General features: G+C 36.1%; 1 pseudogene across 1 annotated transcript; it reads right to left on the reverse strand.

Annotated features, from left to right (window-relative positions):
• Positions 1-1,534: 1,534 nt before the first annotated feature.
• LOC143547563 (G-type lectin S-receptor-like serine/threonine-protein kinase B120) lies at positions 1,535-5,721 on the reverse strand (annotated as a pseudogene). The gene is made up of 7 exons (XR_013137791.1): positions 4,450-5,721; positions 4,180-4,287; positions 3,799-4,019; positions 3,331-3,551; positions 2,755-2,982; positions 2,437-2,584; positions 1,535-1,994 (listed from the first exon to the last, which is right to left on the reverse strand). The product of XR_013137791.1 is annotated as a G-type lectin S-receptor-like serine/threonine-protein kinase B120 (transcript).
• Between the last annotated feature and the right edge of the window lie 15,068 nt (positions 5,722-20,789).

Below are 20,789 nucleotides of genomic sequence, written 5' to 3' on the forward strand. Positions count from 1 at the left end.
AAAGACAAACACTGTTGAATTCTGAAACGTAAAAAGGACAAAAAGAATCAATTTAAAAGATAAAAGTACAATGAGTGAAATTGAGGCTAAAGATAAAGGACAACATCTGTAATTATGTTCAAAATAAACAAACCGAACCACTTTTTTTAACAAAAATAAATGAACCAAACTTCTTTTCTAACAAAAGTAAACAAACCAACCCACCTTTTTTTAATAAAAATAAACGAACCGAACCTCTTTTTTTAACAAATATATTCAACCCAAACTACATTTTTCTACAAAAATAAACAAACCAAATTATCTTTTTAACAAAAATAAATGAACCGAACCACTTTTTTTTATCAGAAAAAAATGAATCAAACCACAACCACCGTTCTTACATGAACCACTTCCGACGCAAAAACATTCTGACCCGAACTCTCTCGATATTAGTTTATCTTTATAAAAAAAGTAGTTCGATTCACTGATTTTTGTTAAAAAAAACATTTGTTTGGTTCGCTGATTTATGTTAAAAAAGCAGTTTAGTTCGTTGATTTTTGTTTAACAAAAAAAGTGGTTCCGCTCGTTTAGTTCTGTCAAAAAAAAGTGATTTGGTTTGTTTATTTTGTTAAAAAAAGTGGTTCGGTTCGTTTAGTTATTATTAAAAAGTTCGTTAGGTTCGTTTACTTTAGTTAAAAAAAAGTGATTCGGTTCGTTTATTTATTGTTAAAAAATTGTTCGGTACGTTTATTTTAGTAAAAAAAAAGTGGTTCAGTTCGTTTAATTTTGGTATAAAATAATTTGGTTCCGTTACTTTTGTTAAAAAAAATTAGATCGGTTCGATTATTTTTGTTATAAAAGTAGTTCGTTTCATTTATTTTTGTAAAAGAAGTTGTTCGGTTCATTTATTTTGGTTAGAGAATTTTAATTTAAACATATTTTCTTACCACATAAACAATCCACATCATTATTTTCGTCAAATCATCTACACGTCATCATCCACATCATCAAAAACTAATGAAAGATCTAACCATGTTAGTGAAAAGCTCGTTGGCGGCCAATAAGTCGAAATTTGAGGCTGTTATGGTACATTTTTAAAGTTTAACTTAGTGTCTACCATTAGCACAATGTTTAAATTATTAGAATTCAATATCCCTATTTTAAATTTATTATTAGAACTAAAAATACTGGACAACCAACTATTAGTCGGTGAATGCCCGCTGGCGATTCGTCGATAAAAGTAACAACACAAAATGTTGGTGATATGGATGTAGATCATCCAAGAGAAAGAATAGTAGCGAACTTGACATTCAATTGCTCCAGGCTTTTTCCTTTAGTTTAAAGGTCAAGCATGTGTCATGACTCATGTACTCTGGCAATGTCAACTTTATTCCATTAATTTGTAATTTGGAACTCTTGAGATCTCATGTCACTGTAATCTAACTTTGCCAAAATTGGCATAAACATTTAGAGATAACAAGCAACAACCGAACATCAAGTTAAGATTTACTCTTTCTGCTAACAACTGTTCAAATTCGTTATTTCTTTAGAATTTGTTGTCAAATAAATGATAACTAAACTAAGTTTATATGTTTGGTAGGCAATACTAAAAACTACAATTAATAGAACTTTCTCTCTATGTATTTATGGACACAGTAAAAACGCACAAATATTTCATACAAAATATCGTTATTTCTTTGCTATTGTCACCTCCCGATCACTTCTGTAACTGTAACATCATTCGAAGAGACGGTGATTTCTCTACCTTCCATGGTCATATCGACTTCAGATGAGTTTAGTGACATATCCCCAACTTCTGTTGGTAGAGGAAGACTTGTGCTTTCACTCTCCAACATATACACCACTGATGACATAGTTGGTCTATGAACAGCTGAAAATTGTACACATAACATCCCTACATGGATGCATTTTAATGCTTCTTTCATGTTACATGAATCTAGAATCGATGGATCAATTAGTTCTTCGGGTTTCCCATCCTTCCATAGATTCCAAGCCTGCAATAAGTTGCTAACTATCAATATGATTGAAAGAAATAAAATGTTGAACACTTTATTTAATTATAATTAATATTGAGGGAAACTGCAATATAAAGTAATGTACTTTAAGGTATTTTTTTAGTATAAATAATGAACTTTGTTTTAATCTATATAAATGCAACTTACTTTTGACAAATTCTAGAGTGATTGTATCAGCTAGGAGCAAACCAAGTCATACTTTTGATAACAGGGGAATCTTACATAGCTAAAACTATTAGAAGCTTGTTTTTTATTAAACATAATTTTAAAGGTCCTGTCACCATTTTTTTAGTAGAAAAAAGGTTTCTAATCTTAGACAGTTCTACTTTAATCGCATTAAGTTTCTATGTTAAAAGTAGTTATCGTTTTTTTTAACTCACTTTTAGTACACATATGAAGGAAAATGAAGATGACTACTTACGTGTTTTATTAGATTTGTTGCATCATGTGAGCGAAAACTTGTGTTTCTTTTGCCACCAACGATTTCTAGCAGCAAAACCCCGAAGCTGTAAACATCTGATTTCACCGAAAAGAGACCTTCCATTGCATACTCTGGAGACATGTAACCACTACAGGAAATGGAAAAGTTAGTTAATAAGTCTAATTTTTAGATTTAATCTGTATAGTAGATTCAATATTTTATTTTAATTTAATGAGTTGCTCTTTCATGGAATGCAGAACCATAAATGAAGACAGTGAATAAAAAATAACGGGACTTGTTAGATGATTATCAACTTACTATGTGCCTATGACTCGTACTGTATTTGCCTCGTTCTGATTCCCTCCAAATATTCTAGCCATGCCAAAATCTGAAATCTTAGGGATCATCTCCACATCAAGCAAAATGTTGCTAGCTTTGAGATCGCGATGAATTATACGGAGCCTAGAATCTCGGTGGAGATAAAGAATGCCTCTAGCAATCCCTTCAATGATCATAAACCGTGTTTTCCAATCCAGATACATAAATCTATCATCACAAATACATATCATCAATTGTATGTAACGGACAAAAGTGAAACGGCGTATGTAAGTATGACTATAGATTTAGGACTTTTGGAGTGTATATTAATTTTTTAAAATTAAAAATCGAAATAGGTTACTAACAGGTTTACCTATTATGGCGCGAATTTAAACAGTTCTTAAACATGTTGACCTGTTTTAAGACACGAAACTTGTTAAGCTCAAACCCAAACATGTTAAAATCTGTGTCAAGTTGCTTCGTGTCGTATCATGTTGTATTAACAAGTCCGTATCAGAAATTGACAGCCCTATTATTTTGGTGTAGCTAGAAATAGCTGTAACTAGAAAAGGGGACAAAGATGTACCGAAAAGAAATGTATCAAGGCTTTTGTTAGGCAGGTATTCATATACTAGCATATTTTCTTCTCCTTCAATGCAATACCCCAGAAATCTAACAAGATTTCTGTGTTGTAACTTAGCAATCAGAATCATCTCATTCTTGAATTCCATCAAGCCTTGTCCAGACCACTTTGATAGCCTTTTCACAGCAATTTCTTGCCCCCCAGGCAGGATTCCCTGAAAAAACAAGCATATAAATGTTTCTTAAGTCTTCATTGATCTTCTATACCAAAATTTCTAGAAACTCTACTAACATGTCTTACTAGAGATCCAAAATGGATCAACTTATTTGTTGACCTGTGTTTTCAAAATAAAACTCAAGCAATCATGCATAACCATGAAATGAAACGGCTTACGCCTACGTGCCCCGGTACTAATTTACAAAGTTGGAGCAAAAAACAGTTGCTCAAAAAGAAAGGCTAACCTTGTGTACGGGGCCAAATCCACCCTCACCGAGCTTATTTTTGTTAGCAAACCCATCTGTAGCAGATTCTAATGATATTAGACTGTACAATGTTCCTTCAAATGATTTTCCTTCAGCTGAAAGATCGACTGGTATTGCGGCACCTGCAGGAATGTCTACGCAGTTTGGCCTTAGAAAAAGTTGTGACGAATTCTCCTGTTGCCTCCATATATTTGAGATGCCTGTTCATCACAGTAAATAAAGAATGTTCAATTACATGACAACCAATTCATCAACAAAAATACCATCCATCCAAGGGTATAAGTTGGACTTAAATAACTAGCTAAACTCAGAAACTTAATGCTGCACGTTGTCATAAATTTAAGATCAAATGAAGCGTACCTTTGATGTTTCCCCTGTATCGCCAGATTAGCCACAAAATTAGACCGAACACAATTACTCCGGTTACTGATACAGCTATAATTGCAGTCATGGATGCTTTTCCGCCACCTAAGAACCAAAAAGTTGCTCAAATTAGTTTATACTTTGATGAAATCTAGTAAACAAATATTTTGTCACATCCAAAGAATGATAATTAGAGTTGAAATTTAAAGGAATTGAAAAATATGCAAGGAAAGGGCGAAAAAGGGGGAAAGTATAGATAGAAGTTACCTAATTCTGAATCTGCAAGGCGAACGAAAATTGTTTCTCCGCCTTCTTCAAATTCTTCGATATCGACCAAATCACCACCCCATGTTAAACACCCAATTCCATCAACGAAGGCGTATGCATTGCATGAGCAATTATCAGAGCATGCATCTATACAATTTTCTCGAGTTTGTGCATCAAAGTTATTGGTGGCAATATCAGGCAATTTAACTCCATCTATTCTTAGGAATCCATCATTTCTACTAGAATTTGATCCACATTCTAGAGGAGTTCTTCTAACACATTCACCACTGGAATTGCGTTCAAATCCTCGCATACAAGAACATATAGAACGGGTATTCCTTTCGTTACAGATTCCGTAACTACCACACCTATTATACCGTTGGCAGTCAGTCGAAGGCAGTGTCAACGACACATCCCATTCCAACCTTCCTTCATCCCAGGTCAACTGCTGTATTTCACCATTCCAAGTTACCATAAACCGCGTCAAGCGTGTCATATTCGGATTGTTAAATACGAAGTACATGACATCACCATCATCTCCAGGAACTAGTCAAAAACCAGACACAGGTATCGATCTCATCTGCGGCAGCCCGGTGAATATCTGCCGATTCCACGGACCAGATCTCCAAACCCGACGACATGATCCATCCCTCAAGATGATCTGCGGCCAACCACGTGTGTCAACTTCCATGGAGTAATTCCCTCTTGATGGGTCATTACTAGACCTCCATGAATCAAATGAAAATATACTATCTCCCCCTGTGATATTCATATAAACTCTCATGTTTGGTAAGTGTCGGTCGGATTCCCACAACTTTGCCATAGTGCATTTTCGTCATCTCCAGCATTCGCAACGGTCGAAAGCATAAAGTTTCCGGTGTCCACAAACACAGCTGTAAGATTACCTAGAAAACTACCAGTTGTCCAGTACTCCCTACCATTCCCATCAGAAAGACTCAGACTCCCATTATTTTGAATGCCAAAAACACCAGAATTGTCGGGCAGTGGAGCATCTCTATTAGCTACCCATATGACTGTTGGATCACCAGGTAATCCGTAATACCATATACCAACATATCGTAAACTCGAATTCGCTGGACTGAAGAACCCGAGCGCGAAAACTTGTCTAGGGGAGATAATAATGTCTCCATCCCTTATCATGTTTCCATGGCTAATACTGTTGTTGTTTGACTGAGAAAACACATGGAGCATGAACCGGAGAATAAACAAAGAAACAAGGTGAAAATTGTTTGGCATTTTGTAATTACCCATGTTCACAAATGGTGGCTAGAATAATATCTTGATTTTAGGTACCAGAAGAAGTTATAAGGATGAAAATGTTAAGGAAAGAGAGGGGACAATGGGAAAGAGATGAATTTTCTAGGAAGGAGAATTTGTCTCTATGAATTTATTTTGACTACTGATTTGGGGTTTGGGTAGGCTGATGATATTTACTTTGACTAATATATGGATACACGTGGTCAAATTATGGATTTATCAATTGTCTCCATTGACTGAGTTGAGAAAATTCCTTCCAAAGCATCCTACTACTTATAAACTATTAAAACAATATTAGTTATGAAATTTAGAATAATAATAGTTAATTAGATGATCAAAGGAAAACTTCCAGTTTCTAGAATTTGAAAAGGCTTAACCTAGCCACTCAATTAATATTTTTTAACTCTATATATAATAGAAAGAGTATTTTTTTTAAACGTCAACAAACATAAAATGCTTAACTAATCTGTACGCGATAATTCATGGCAAAAAGTCAACGCCAGTTGGTCCAACTCAATTGTACAAAGTTCTTAAGCGCCTCCAAGTTTTTTTAAGTTCCAAGGAAAACTCATCTGCCCGAAGGCCCACTGGGGGTAAAACCCAGAAGCCCTCAGGATCATATTAGAGATCACAAAAATCTCAGTCTTCCTTCATTGAGCCACACATGTCGTTCAAATTATTATAAGTGGGGAGTGAAATTGGGTCTCCATTAAGAAATATGTTTCCTACCATTACAGTTTACACCACATTGGAAAGGATAACTGAACGAGTATTAGGTGAAACTAGGTTTTCACCCGGCGCGATGCACCAATGCAATTGACAAAACCTTAACGTTGAAACGTGGGTGCTGGTAAAAACTTGAGCGTTGGTAAATCCCGAGTGTCGTGTCGGTGAGTTGACGTGAATTCAGTTAGTATCATTTACGTTCTTTATGTTATAGACATCATCGGTAAAACCTTAGCGTCCAAAAAAATATATTCGTCAAATAAAGATATAAAAATAAATTATTAAAAACGTTTATTTGGTGTGTAAACTCTGGCAGTGATAAGTGTCGTTCTCGAGCACTGAGGCAGTAACTGAACATGAATTCGGACGTTTTCGACTAAGTTTGTTACGTCATCGGAGCTAAAAAAGGAACAAATATAAAGATTGAGTGGACCAATGGGGTGATGTCGGTCGGTAAACTAGGACATTGGTAAAACTGAAGATTGTCGGTCCCGAGCGTTGAGACGTTGAGTATATGCGAATTCGACATGTTTCGTCACGTTCGTTATGATATCGAAAATAAAACAAACAAAAGAAGAAACAAAATTGTCATTCGTTAGCTTCCATTTTAAGGTAGTAAAAAACACAAAATGATATAAGCAAGTAAGGTGTTGACAAGTCCCCCAATGACGTCTTAGCGGCACCAAACTTTTCATTTATATATTAGATAATTGGTAGCCTCTTATTTTGTTAATTATCTACTTTTATTTGAGTTCTAATTTATTTTCTCCTTAACTTTGGTGTTATATACATTCAAGTCAACGATCCTTAAAACGAATTTTCTAATACATCCTCTCCAACGATTTCATCCAATCCACAATTAAAATATTTTTTTTTTCTTAATTTTTACAAATTTTGTCAATCTTTAAAACTTCTTTTTTAATGTTAAACTATTTAAAAAAAACCCTACAAAATCTAATATCTAGGTAAAATATATGAGATTAGAATCAAAATGAAACTTTAATAACATGATTGAAACAAAAATATTATGAGTGACCTAATTGAAACAATTTTAAAACTTAGAACTTTTCTATATAGTAAACACAAAATAAAAATTGTATTGCATAAAAAAACTATTGTAATATATTAATAGAAGTGATTGCAAATATCAAGTGGCATAAAAATATTTTTAAACAAGGAGACAATTCTGAACAAACTTCTCTTCAAAGAAATCATGGACATTATAGATATTTAAAAATTTTAATCCAAGATTTTAATCCTTTAAAATCCCCACTTGAGCACCAGAAGGTGGAATGCCAAAAGGTGAAAAAAGCCCGACGAATTTTTTTGTCAAAATTAAAAAGGGTGTTTGAATTGGGGTTAAATAGAAAGGACAAAAATCATGAAAAAAAAGTTACATGTTAGTTTTTAATATACTCTAATCCTTTGTTCGAGCCGCTTGATCTTGAAATCCCGTTCAGGGTCTCATATCCTCTGTTGGAGTCGTTAGATCTTGAATTCCCATAGGGTGAAAGTAACTCAATCGGTGATCAAGGAGTAGGGTGTTGATTTCTTTCACGGGCAACCATTTGATACAACCAAAAAACTCTAATACTAAATGATGCAAAACAAATAAAACAATCAAATAATCATGTTAATTTAAGATTCAATAGCTTAAAACCCTCAAAGGTCGCTAACATAAATGAGTGTAATGATAAACTCCTATTCATATACAATGAGATTGTTTTAAGAGTCGCTAACATAAATAGAACTATTACAATCATTTATGAGAATAAAATAGAAAAGGATATACATAAAATAATTGTAATAAAAAAGATTCACATAAAATAAATTAAACAATAGAAAAGGGATAAAAAAAGATAAAAAAAACTCCAATTTAAATTTGGAGATAATTGTGTATCATATATAATGGAGATGTTATATTCAGACAAATATTAGACCATGAGTAGTCATTAAGCCCGTGCTCCAGCCATTATGCGTCATGTAGCGGCCAGTCAGAGTTATAGCTTTTAACAAAAATAAGGTGTAGTCAAAAAGTCCGTGTCCCAGACATTATGCGCCATGTGGCGCCCAGTCACTATTAATTTTATTTGTTTTTTAAAATAATAATTCATTTAAATAATTAAATATAAAATAAAAAAACTACATTAAAATTAAAAAAACACATTAAACTCACAAATAAAAACTAAATTAAAATAAAAAATACATTAAATTAAAAAAAACATAAATAATAATAATTAGATTACTACATGTATTTTTCAAAAATTTTCTTTTGCCACATTGCCTTTAGGGATTGGACTCTCGGGTCGTCTTCAGAGAACTCTTTTGTTAGGACCTCGATGTTGTTGTCCAATTCATTCATTTTAAGTGCTTCGACGACGTCTAAATTTACTTGAAGATGTTGGGCTCCAAGTTCTTGTATACTTTTGAGTCGAATGTTCATTTCCTTAAAATGACTTTCCATTTCGGCATTCGAACCCGTTGCCGACGACGATGCGTGTAACACCCTGTAACCGCAGCGGAAACGTAAACGGGATGCAACAGACACCTCTGATATCAACCACATTGTTTATAAAGAAAACTGAATACATTAATATACTTCAAATTACATTATCTTGTATTTCATTACCGTCTAGGTGATACACACATCATACAATATGATACACAATTCTATTTGTTATAATGTATCCTAATATCTTGCAGGCAAATCTTACAAACATCAAGCACTTAGCACGTAAGCAATCACTTCATCTTAATTGTACCTGAAAAGCATGTGAGAAAACGGATCAACTACGAATAGTTGGTAAGTTTCACAATTTGAGTAAACCATGATAAATCCATATCAAAATATAATATTATCTGGGGACACTGTTAACCCAGTACTGTACTCATTCCGGGGGCAATGTTAACCCAGAATTACGATGTAATTATGCTGAGCCCACAAGTGAAACCTCTGACTATCACACACAACCCCCGTGGCATATCCCCCGCCCACGGAACTGCCCCAAACCGCTATGTCTAACATTACATAGCAAAATAAATAACCACAAAATAGACATGTGCAACTGGCTGGGAAACATCAGCAAATCCATGCCAGACCAGTTGGGTTTGTCAAACCAATAGTACTATCCACACTCTACCGGCTTTCAGTTAATCACTCGTGTTCCGGGGCCTTAGAATGTTAGCAACTCAGACAATTACCATCTTAGTACATTTCTGTACGATTCCCGTACAATAAAATATATATAAATCCACGCAAATCCATGCGTTCAGTATGTACTTAAACATTTCAGTAGTAACATGCTTCCGCCCCGAGAAAATATTCGAAAACAGTTCAGAAAAAGGGGCTCGTGAAACTCACCTTAGCACATGCAAGCAGGTAACAACAATCATTATCAATTAAAACGTCCAATCTGTAATATGATCCCTACGATCGTTATTATACACTTATTGTTTATATAATCTTTTAACCGTATCAACCGGTACATCTGGGGACACTGTTAACCCAGTACTGTACCCGAAATACTTCTCCGGACTCAGATTGTGATATCGTTTAGAGTTCCATTGTCACAATTACTATTAGTCGTTTTTCTCGTTTTGCGTGCCTAGCACGGTTATCCGTTTTTATGTTTCAAAAATGAGTTTGGTCACACACGACCCGAAAATAGTGGTTGACTGATAATTTAGTTTAAGTTGTGAAATTAGAGCTCGGTTTAGACGCCCCGATTGGCCGCAGGACCCGTTTCCGTATTTGGCGTACCGGAAACTGTTAAATCGGTTAAAAATACCCAAATCATCCGAATTATTTTCGGATGATTCATTTTTACTTGTTTAACTCAATTATATGAAAATAGTTCATTTTTACGGTTTTTATACACCAGTCAGCTCGCTTAAGCGAACTTCACCGGTTTACGCGTTTTAACTTTAAAAGTTTGATAATTAGCACAAATAATTATCCGTTTACTCTCGGATCTTGAAATTTTGCACAAATCACTTTTTAACAGTGGGGAATTTAATAAAAATATTTCCAGAATTAATTCTTATATTTAAAATTTATTTATCTATTTTTAAACACCATTTAAACACTAAATATGTCGTAAATACCAAACGATCTTAGAAAAATCCCAAATTTCTCCTGGATGTCCCCTGCCATCCACATAGTCCCCTGTAATTTTTCCAGAACCAAAATCTTCTTTTACATGCCATTTTCACTAAAACCGAGCTAGAAAACCCTAGAACTCGTTTAACCGAAAAGCCTACTTAGACTTCTCCAACTGACCTAAAATTTTGTGTGTGACTTATACATGATATAAAAAGCTTATCTGCAATTTTCCAGAATTTTTCATGATACTTAACTATTTTTCACCATTTTTAGCCAAAACCGAGCATTAAATTCACCAAATATTCATCCTTTGTCCAAAAATTACCAAATATTCACAGAACTCTTATTTTCATATGTAGAACATCTCTGTAAAATTTCATGACCTAACTCTAAACCATCAACAATCTGTCCCAAAACACATACACCGAACATAAACCGAATATACCTTTCGTTTTCCGCCACTACAAGCTACAAACTCGTCTTTCCGCCTTATCTACCACTAAACACAGAGCCTACAAACAACATACCACAATACCAAGCAAATTACACTCACGATCAAGCCATTTCTTTCATGGTTTCGGTTATGATTCCAAAAACAAAGATTTAACCGTAAAAATTCGTTTTTGATTCGTTTAACTCCTTTCTTGGACCAAGATCCCTTGTATAACCCGTATACATCACTTGATCATGCAAGAATCGGTTTTCATCTTTGAAACCTCATTTTCTTGCAAACAAACTCAAGAAACGAAGATGGAAACGTGATTAACTCGGTTTTTACCTCGGTTTTCTTGCTCCAAATATCGGTTTTTAGGTCATGAACTTGAGAGAGAATGAAGATCTTGAAGGTTGGATGTGAAAAAAAGAATGAAAGAATGCGGAAGACCCTTTGGGGTCCGTCGGAACTAAGGAGGGGTGGGGTGGGACCCACTTCTCCATTCTAGGCCACACAATTGGATTCCCGTAATCCGGATAATGTTTTGGATAATTTGGTTTAGTTCGTTTTTCGGTTAAATGTCTAATTCGGCTTAAAACGAGGCTAAAACGGTCGTTTTTCGGCTTAAAAATGAAATTTATATAAAACCGATTTAAAAACTTTAAAAACTTAAACCATGACATTTATTAACTTAAAACAACATATCATTAGTTATCGCGCATCTTTTTCGGCTTGATCGATCATCTCTTGCTCGGTTTGGTATTAAAGGTTTCGTTTAACGTACCGACGTACATTAAATCGAATTTCTTTTTCTGTGCCGTACTTTACTTATCCCGAAGCATTAATGCTTCGTAAAATCACTACATATCATATATCTCGTCTATAATTGAACCCTAGATTCGTTCGGGTTTCAATAACTATCGATCGATTGATCGCATATTCAATACGATGAATTATATATTCACGTACAATCCATACAGTGAACCCTGTATTCTCGTATAATTACTATGGTAATTCATGTATCCGACATTAAATATGACGTAACTATTATCTACCGGTTAGGGTATACCGGGTTTCGTCGGAATCGTTACATTCTCCCCCGTTAAGAAATTTCGTCCTCGAAATTTTACACGCTCACTATCCCTTTCCGAGGGAAAGGTGGGGTCCTTCAGAATACACCCTCGCGTTACCAGGTATAATCTGGTCCTCGCTGTGAATTCCACTTAATCTTAATCAATAAAGCTTGGTGTGTCCAAACTGTTTAGTTTTCCCGTCTACTATCTCTACGGAATTATTTATGATATCAAGTATGACTTCTACGAGTACCTCCATTACTAGTACTTTCGTTGCCTCATCGCTTAGGTACTTTTCAATCCGTATACATGGCAAAACATCATGTATAGTACTTAGCCCCTGGAGTACTTTAATCGATAAACTAAATGACCAATCATGGAGATAGTCTCATGAGGTCCAATATATTAAGAAGCTATTTTCGGTTTTGCCAAACCTCATATCACCTCTCTCTAAGGTGATGCCTTAAAATGCCTTGTCACCTCTTTCCAGTGACAATGGTTTCCTTTGAACGTTGGCATAAATCCTTTGCCAATCTCGCGCTGCTTTCAACTTATCCTAAATATTATAAATCCGACTGGTTGTTTCTCGAATCAATTCAAATCTTATGGCCTGAGTGACGCCCAATTTCAATTTAACAAATTGGTGATAATTACTTCACCCATAGAAAGCTTCAAGCTCTCGATGCTTCCTTCCCCTCCTTCCAATAATGGACGTAGGATGACTATTTCGATCTGAGATCATTGAAAATGGTACTCCACGACGAGATACCATTTCACCATCATGAATTTGGGCGAGAATTCATTGTGGTAATCGTCATGGATCAGGATGAAATGCGAGGATTGGTTAATCGATCCGCGATTACCCAATTTACGTCATGCCTTTGATATATCTTGGGAATTTGCGTCCCGAAATCCATTGTAATTTATTCCCACTATCATTGGCGAATTTTCTGTCGTTGTGGCGTTCCCTAGGGTTTTCGGTGTGCAGCCTTATCTCTTGCATAATTTAGGTATTCACCAACATACGTAACCATATATTTCTCCAAACTCGGCCATTTATAAAATCCTTTCAGATATACGTATCATCAATAGTCTAATCCGATCCCCGATGTATGGAATATTTCGATCTATGCGCTTCGTCCATGATTAATTCACGAAGGTCATGGAGGGTCGGGATCCAAACCCGATTTTTGAAGTAGAGAATTTCGCCCATGCGCTGTTCGAAATTCTTCTCATTGCCGTAAAGTCCCTCCTTTTCCAATTATTTCTCTTTCAACGCCTCACGTTGAGCGACTCGAATCAGGTCCGAAAGGTTCGACTGGACTATCATCCCCAGTGCTCGCACTCGCAATGGCTTAACCCGATCTTTCCTACTCAAGGCATCGGCTACGACGTTAGCCTTGCCGGGGTGATAACGGATGTCACAGTCATAATCGCTTAACAACTCGACCCATCTTCGTTGCCTCATATTCAGTTCCTTCTGATCAAATATGTGCTGCAAACTTTTATGATCGGTGAAGATGGTGCACTTCGTACCGTAGAGATCATGTCTCCAGATTTCAAGTGCGAAGATAACCGCCCCCAGTTCTAAGTCATGAGTAGTGTAATTTTTCTCGTGTACTTTTAACTGTCGGGAAGCATAGGCTATAACCTTATTATTCAGCATCAACACGCATCCTAACCCTCTACGCGATGCGTCACAATACGCGACAAAACCATCGTCTCCATCGGGAAGACTTAAAATCGGTGCTTGGCACAATTTTAATGGTTTCTATCTTATTTGGATCTATGTGAAATCCTTGTTGCTTTACAACATGGCCAAGGGATTATGCTTTCTGTATTCAAAGTCACATTTCGAAAACTTCGCGTATAACTCCTCTTGCTTTAACACTTCCACCATTTTCCTTAAACGTCGTTCGTGCTCTTCCTTACGTTGCAAATATATCAAAATATCATCAATGGATGCTATGACAAATTTGTCAAAATAAAGTTTACAGACTCGGTTCATGAGTTCCATGAACACTGCCGGCACACTTGTTAGCCCGAACGGCATAAATAAGAATTCATAATGGCCGTAACGAGTCCGAAACGCTGTTGTTGCAACGTCCTCCTCTTGGATTTTTCATTTGGTGATAACTATATCTAAGATCAATTTTCCGAAAATAAATCGCTCCTTGCAGTTGGTTAAATAGATCATTTACTTCGAAGAAGTGAATACCTATTCTTGATCGTCACTTTATTCAATTCTCCCTAATCAATACATATCCTAACACTTCCGTCCTTCATTTCCCAATTAAAACTGGTGCACCCCATGGTGACTAACTAGGTCGTATAAAACCTTTATCTAATAATTCTTGCATTTCAGTTGGCGCAAGTCGGTATGACGCTTTAGCAACAGGGCCAGCTTGAGGTATTAAATCGATTCTGAATTCGACCTGTCGGGTTGGCGGTAACCCAGGAAGTTCTTCTGGGAAAACTTCTGGATATTTACGTATCACCGAAACATCTTCTATATGTTTTCTTTCGAATACTTTGGCAATCGCGTTTGTTAAATACACCACGTCTTCTTGTCGTAAATATTATAACATCTCAAGATGAGATTAGAGTGGTAACATAATACCGTACACTTTTCTCTGTATCTAATCGCTTCATCGTCCGAAGGAGAGCTTCTAATCATCTTCTTTTCATATTTGATTTCAGCTTCATGTTGAGTTAGCCAATCCATGTTAACTATTACGTCAAAACTTCTTAACTTTACTGGTCGTAGGTCAATGAGGAAAGGATTAATCGTTCAGAGTAATAGGACAACTTCGAACAATTTAGTTACCCATTAGGGGTTTACCGTTAGCGATTCTACAGTATAGGGTTCTATAGCTTCACTAATCGGTATCTTTCCAAATGATAGGAGATTAACAGGAACTAACTTCTATCAGCGACCGTAAAAATGTCACTGAAGTCTATTGATTTAAAACTACAACATACTTAATACCACATTTGGATCCTGACGTGCTTTCTTTGAATTACTCACAAAAGCACGGCTCCTTGCTTGATCAGAGGTTGATGCTTGTCACGAGATTCGTCTTCCAACGACACTTTGGTTCAACTTTGGGCAATTTCTCTTGAAACGTTCTGTACTGCCACATTCATAGCAAGTACAACTGTTTGGCATAATTTGATTTCTTTGGATGGATGGTTATTGAAGCTGTTGGGTTCGGAGTGGTTGAACACGGATGGGTTGGGGTTGCCGGTTCACATGGCTTCAATTGGTTCTACAATTGGGCATTACGTCCATCTTTACCACACCTGTGGCCTACTATCACTCGACATTCTTCTTCCTGCCGATAACCATATTTTCCACATTTAGGGAAGGACCCTTCATGTGGTTCATGTTTTCACACCAGAACTAGTCTTAGTATAATTCTGGGTTGTAGGACATACCTACTTATTCAAAAGCCTATCTTGCACTATACCTTTATCACTTCTCTTCTTTAACACCCGATGTCTCACCTAACGTCCTTCCAGTCCGCTTCCCATCGAGTTAAATATATCGATGCTGGCTTGTGACACAACCCTTCCAAAGGTTGTATATTTTACAGGATTGACTATACTCCTTATCGATGGAGTTAGTCCCCAATATAGCGCTCACTTCGCTTAGTTTCAGGAGTAAATAGCCATGTTACCAGACATGACAATTCCTTCAAACGATTAGCGTGTTCTAAGTGATCAGCACACAACATTTCTATCTTCCATAGCTCAGTTTCCAATCTCTGAACTTAATTACTCGAATAAAAGTGCTCCAGCACAAGAATTTTAAATCCTGACCATATCATCTGAGCAATAATTTTCTAACTATAATTTTGTACCATCGTGTTCCATCACGATACAACATAATCTACCAACATATCTGTAGCATATTTCACTACACAATGTTCTAGACTCTTACCAATATCCTTAACCATTTCGATCTTTTCTATCCACTCGTTAATCTATTCCTCCCTTTACCATCAGTAAACTATTAATAATTTCCTTAACACAGTCAACAAACATATCCTTCATACCGGATCTAATTCATTATGACTACTATTCATGTTTAGTTTATAACTAATACCTGTAGTCATAATAGTATTCGGTGGGACATTATCACTCTTTGTAATACCACTAAGAATTGAAATATTCATAATCATGTGATTGCTCGATCTATAAGTCTGCGATCACATTTGCATCAACACTAGCAGTGATCTGTGATACGACATTCGGTATCATCATCTGCTATCTTTGAGCAATCAACTGTATCATATCAATCTCCATCATTGGAGTTACTCTTTTTATGTCATTCTGCCGTACTCATCCCGTACGCAGTAATCAATACTAATCTCACCGTATAACTCGTTACCAGTTCAATCATAACAGCAGGTATACATACACACCGAATATTATCATACATATTACACACACCAGTATCTAGTATATATGTCCCACAAATATAATAACATATGGACTTAACCTGACGTCGGTTAACGTTTAAATATGTTTCATAATCCTTGTCACCAACTGACATATAGATCTTTCTCAACAAAGATTAATGTTTAATATACATGATTTCAATATCCTTCTGCATGTCAGCATAACCGATACATGCTCACCGTGAGCACCAAACGATTACGTACCACGGAGTTATAATATCCGTGTCCATTCGTATATTCGGCATACACGGTATACCACCTACGAACGAACAACCAACTATGCTATAATGGTTCCAACACCTCTTTGTGTATAGGTAACCATTCTATTCGAGTATACATGGGTATAGGCATCTAACGGATGTAAGGTTAACATAGGGAGTTGCAAGGTTCAAGGTAATCCCGCAACATGGGTTGCCTTCAAATATTATCAATTACTATTATGGGAAACTCTATCGCTTGTTCAGTCAATGTCCTCAGGCATTCTAGGTTTGCTAAAATCGGTAATTCTCGATCTAGAGGTGGTATGTCTCATATGTTTGAGAGTGCGAAATACACATATATATTTTTCCATATATTATTTTTATCTGCTCATTTATTATCAAAAATTATTTATTTATTTTTTTTTACCATAATGGAATAAGAATGGGTTCAGGTACAGGTCCGTCCGTACGTGAGGGTCGGCGGTTCGGGTGAACATAGGGGGGTTATTAGGATATACGGTACCGGTGTTGGTAGGGTAAGGGATTTATCAATTTTGGTTGGGAGTGACGGTTACTAGATATTTCTGGTTAATGTCAAACGGGAGATCTAACTTGGTACTATCATAACTATGGCCCGATAAGTCAAACTCATTATCAACCGATGCTCTAGAAATTTCAGCATCCTCGGTACCTTTATTATTTCATCCCCCGGTTCCTTATCCGGGTCTTATTTCTCAATACTTGTACCCACAAGATATGCACAAATACATATATACACATTAGCACGCATAAATAATATTATATACTTTACACATATGTTGCCATTTTTACCTATTAATGTTCCCCGTGACTTCCCCTGAATTCTCTCGTGCGGACAAGTCTGTTATTATGTTCCGGACCAAAATAACTCACTTGTCCATCCAAGCTCATCCAGATCTCGTCACTATAAATTATTTGTTGATATTCAGATCCTATAATACTTGAGCTACTAGTTATATTTTAGGTATCTTTTAAAGACATCCTAATTCTTTATAACCAATGGCTCTGATACCAACTTCTGTAACACCCCGTAACCGCAGCGGAAACGTAAACGGGATGCAACAGACACCTCTGATATCAACCACATTGTTTATAAAGAAAACTGAATACATTAATATACTTCAAATTACATTATCTTGTATTTCATTACCGTCTAGGTGATACACACATAGTACAATACGATACACAATTCTATTTGTTATAATGTATCCTAATATCCTGCACGCAAATCTTACACACATCAAGCACTTAGCACGTAAGCAATCACTTCATCTTAATTGTACCTGAAAAGCATATGAGAAAACGGGTCAACTACGAATAGTTGGTGAGTTTCACAATTTGAGTAAACCATGATAAATCCATATCAAAATATAATATTATCTGGGGACACTGTTAACCCAGTACTGTACTCATTCCGGGGGCAATGTTAACCCAGAATTACGATGTAATTATGCTGAGCCCACAAGTGAAACCTCTGACTATCACACACAACCCCCGTGGCATATCCCCCGCCCACGGGCCCGTGGCATATCCCTCGCCCACGGAACTGCCCCAAACCGCTATGTCTAACATTACATAGCAAAATAAATAACAACAAAATAGACATGTGCAACTGGCTGGGAAACATCAGCAAATCCATGCCGGACCAGTTGGGTTTGTCAAACCAATAGTACTATCCACACTCTACCGGCTTTTAGTTAATCACTCGTGTTCCGGGGCCTTAGAATGTTAGCAACTCAGACAATTACCATCTTAGTACATTTCCGTACGATTCCCGTACAATAAAATATATATAAATCCACGCAAATCCATGCGTTCAGTATGTACTTAAACATTTCAGTAGTAACATGCTTCCGCCCCGAGAAAATATTCGAAAACAGTTCAGAAAAAGGGGCTCGTGAAACTCACCTTAGCACATGCAAGCAGGTAACAACAATCATTATCAATTAACACGTCCAATCTTTAATACGATCCCTACGATCGTTATTATACACTTATTGTTTATATAATCTTTTAACCGTATCAACCGGTACATCTGGGGACACTGTTAACCCAGTACTGTACCCGAAATACTTCTCCGGACTCAGATTGTGATATCGTTTAGAGTTCCATGGTCACAATTACTATTAGTCGTTTTTCTCGTTTTGCGTGCCTAGCACGGTTATCCGTTTTTATGTTTCAAAAATGAGTTTGGTCACACACGACCCGAAAATAGTGGTTGACTGATAATTTAGTTTAAGTTGTGAAATTAGAGCTCGGTTTAGACGCCCCGATTGGCCGCAGGACCCGTTTCCGTATTTGGCGTACCGGAAACTGTTAAATCGGTTAAAAATACCCAAATCATCCGAATTATTTTCGGATGATTCATTTTTACTTGTTTAACTCAATTATATGAAAATAGTTCATTTTTAGGGTTTTTATACACCAGTCAGCTCGCTTAAGCGAACTTCACCGGTTTACGCGTTTTAACTTTAAAAGTTTGATAATTAGCACAAATAATTATCCGTTTTCTCTCGGATCTTGAAATTTTGCACAAATCACTTTTTAACAGTGGGGAATTTAATAAAAATATTTCCAGAATTAATTCTTATATTTAAAATTTATTTATCTATTTTTAAACACCATTTAAACACTAAATATGTCGTAAATACCAAACGATCTTAGAAAAATCCCAAATTTCTCCTGGATGTCCCCTGCCATCCACATAGTCCCCTGTAATTTTTCCAGAACCAAAATCTTCTTTTACATGCCATTTTCACTAAAACCAAGCTAGAAAACCCTAGAACTCGTTTAACCGAAAAGCCTACTTAGACTTCTCAAACTGACCTAAAATTTTGTGTGTAACTTATACATGATATAAAAAGCTTATCTGCAATTTTCCAGAATTTTTCATGATACTTAACTATTTTTCACCATTTTTAGCCAAAACCGAGCATTAAATTCACCAAATATTCATCCTTTGTCCAAAAATTACCAAATATTCACAGAACTCTTATTTTCATATGTAGAACATCCCTGTAAAATTTCATGACCTAACTCTAAACCATCAACAATCTGTCCCAAAACACATACACCGAACATAAACCGAATATACCTTTCGTTTTCCGCCACTACAAGCTACAAACTCGTCTTTCCGCCTTATCTACCACTAAACACAGAGCCTACAAAAAACATACCACAATACCAAGCAACTTACACTCACGATCAAGCCATTTCTTTCATGGTTTCGGTTATGATTCCAAAAACAAAGATTTAACCGTAAAAATTCGTTTTTGATTCGTTTAACTCCTTTCTTGGACCAAGATCCCTTGTATAACCCGGATACATCACTTGATCATGCAAGAATCGGTTTTCATCTTTGAAACCTCATTTTCTTGCAAACAAACTCAAGAAACGAAGATGGAAACGTGATTAACTCGGTTTTTACCTCGGTTTTCTTGCTCCAAATATCGGTTTTTAGGTCATGAACTTGAGAGAGAATGAAGATCTTGAAGGTTGGATGTGAAAAAAAGAATGAAAGAATGGGGAAGACCCTTTGGGGTCCGATCGAAACTAAGGAGGGGTGGGGTGGGACCCACTTCTCCATTCTAGGCCACACAATTGGATTCCCGTAATCCGGATAATGTTTTAGATAATCTGGTTCAGTTCGTTTTTCGGTTAAATGTCTAATTCGGCTTAAAACGAGGCTAAAACGGTCGTTTTTCGACCTAAAAATGAAATTTATATAAAACCGATTTAAAAACTTTAAAAACTTAAACCATGACATTTATTAACTTAAAACATCATATCATTAGTTATCGCGCATCTTTTTTGGCTCGATCGATCATCTCTTGTTCGGTTTGGTATTAAAGGTTTCGTTTAACGTACCGACGTACATTAAATCGAATTTCTTTTTCTGTGCCGTACTTTACTTATCCCGAAGCATTAATGCTTCGTAAAATCACTACATATCATATATCTCGTCTATAATTGAACCCTAGATTCGTTCGGGTTTCAATAACTATCGACCGATTGATCGCATATTCA

The sequence above is a fragment of the Bidens hawaiensis genome, unplaced genomic scaffold, assembly GCF_021521415.1.
Source record: "Bidens hawaiensis isolate Kalapana, Puna unplaced genomic scaffold, B.hawaiensis_p1.1 tig00014730_1, whole genome shotgun sequence".
In the NCBI taxonomy this organism is placed as follows: domain Eukaryota; kingdom Viridiplantae; phylum Streptophyta; class Magnoliopsida; order Asterales; family Asteraceae; genus Bidens; species Bidens hawaiensis.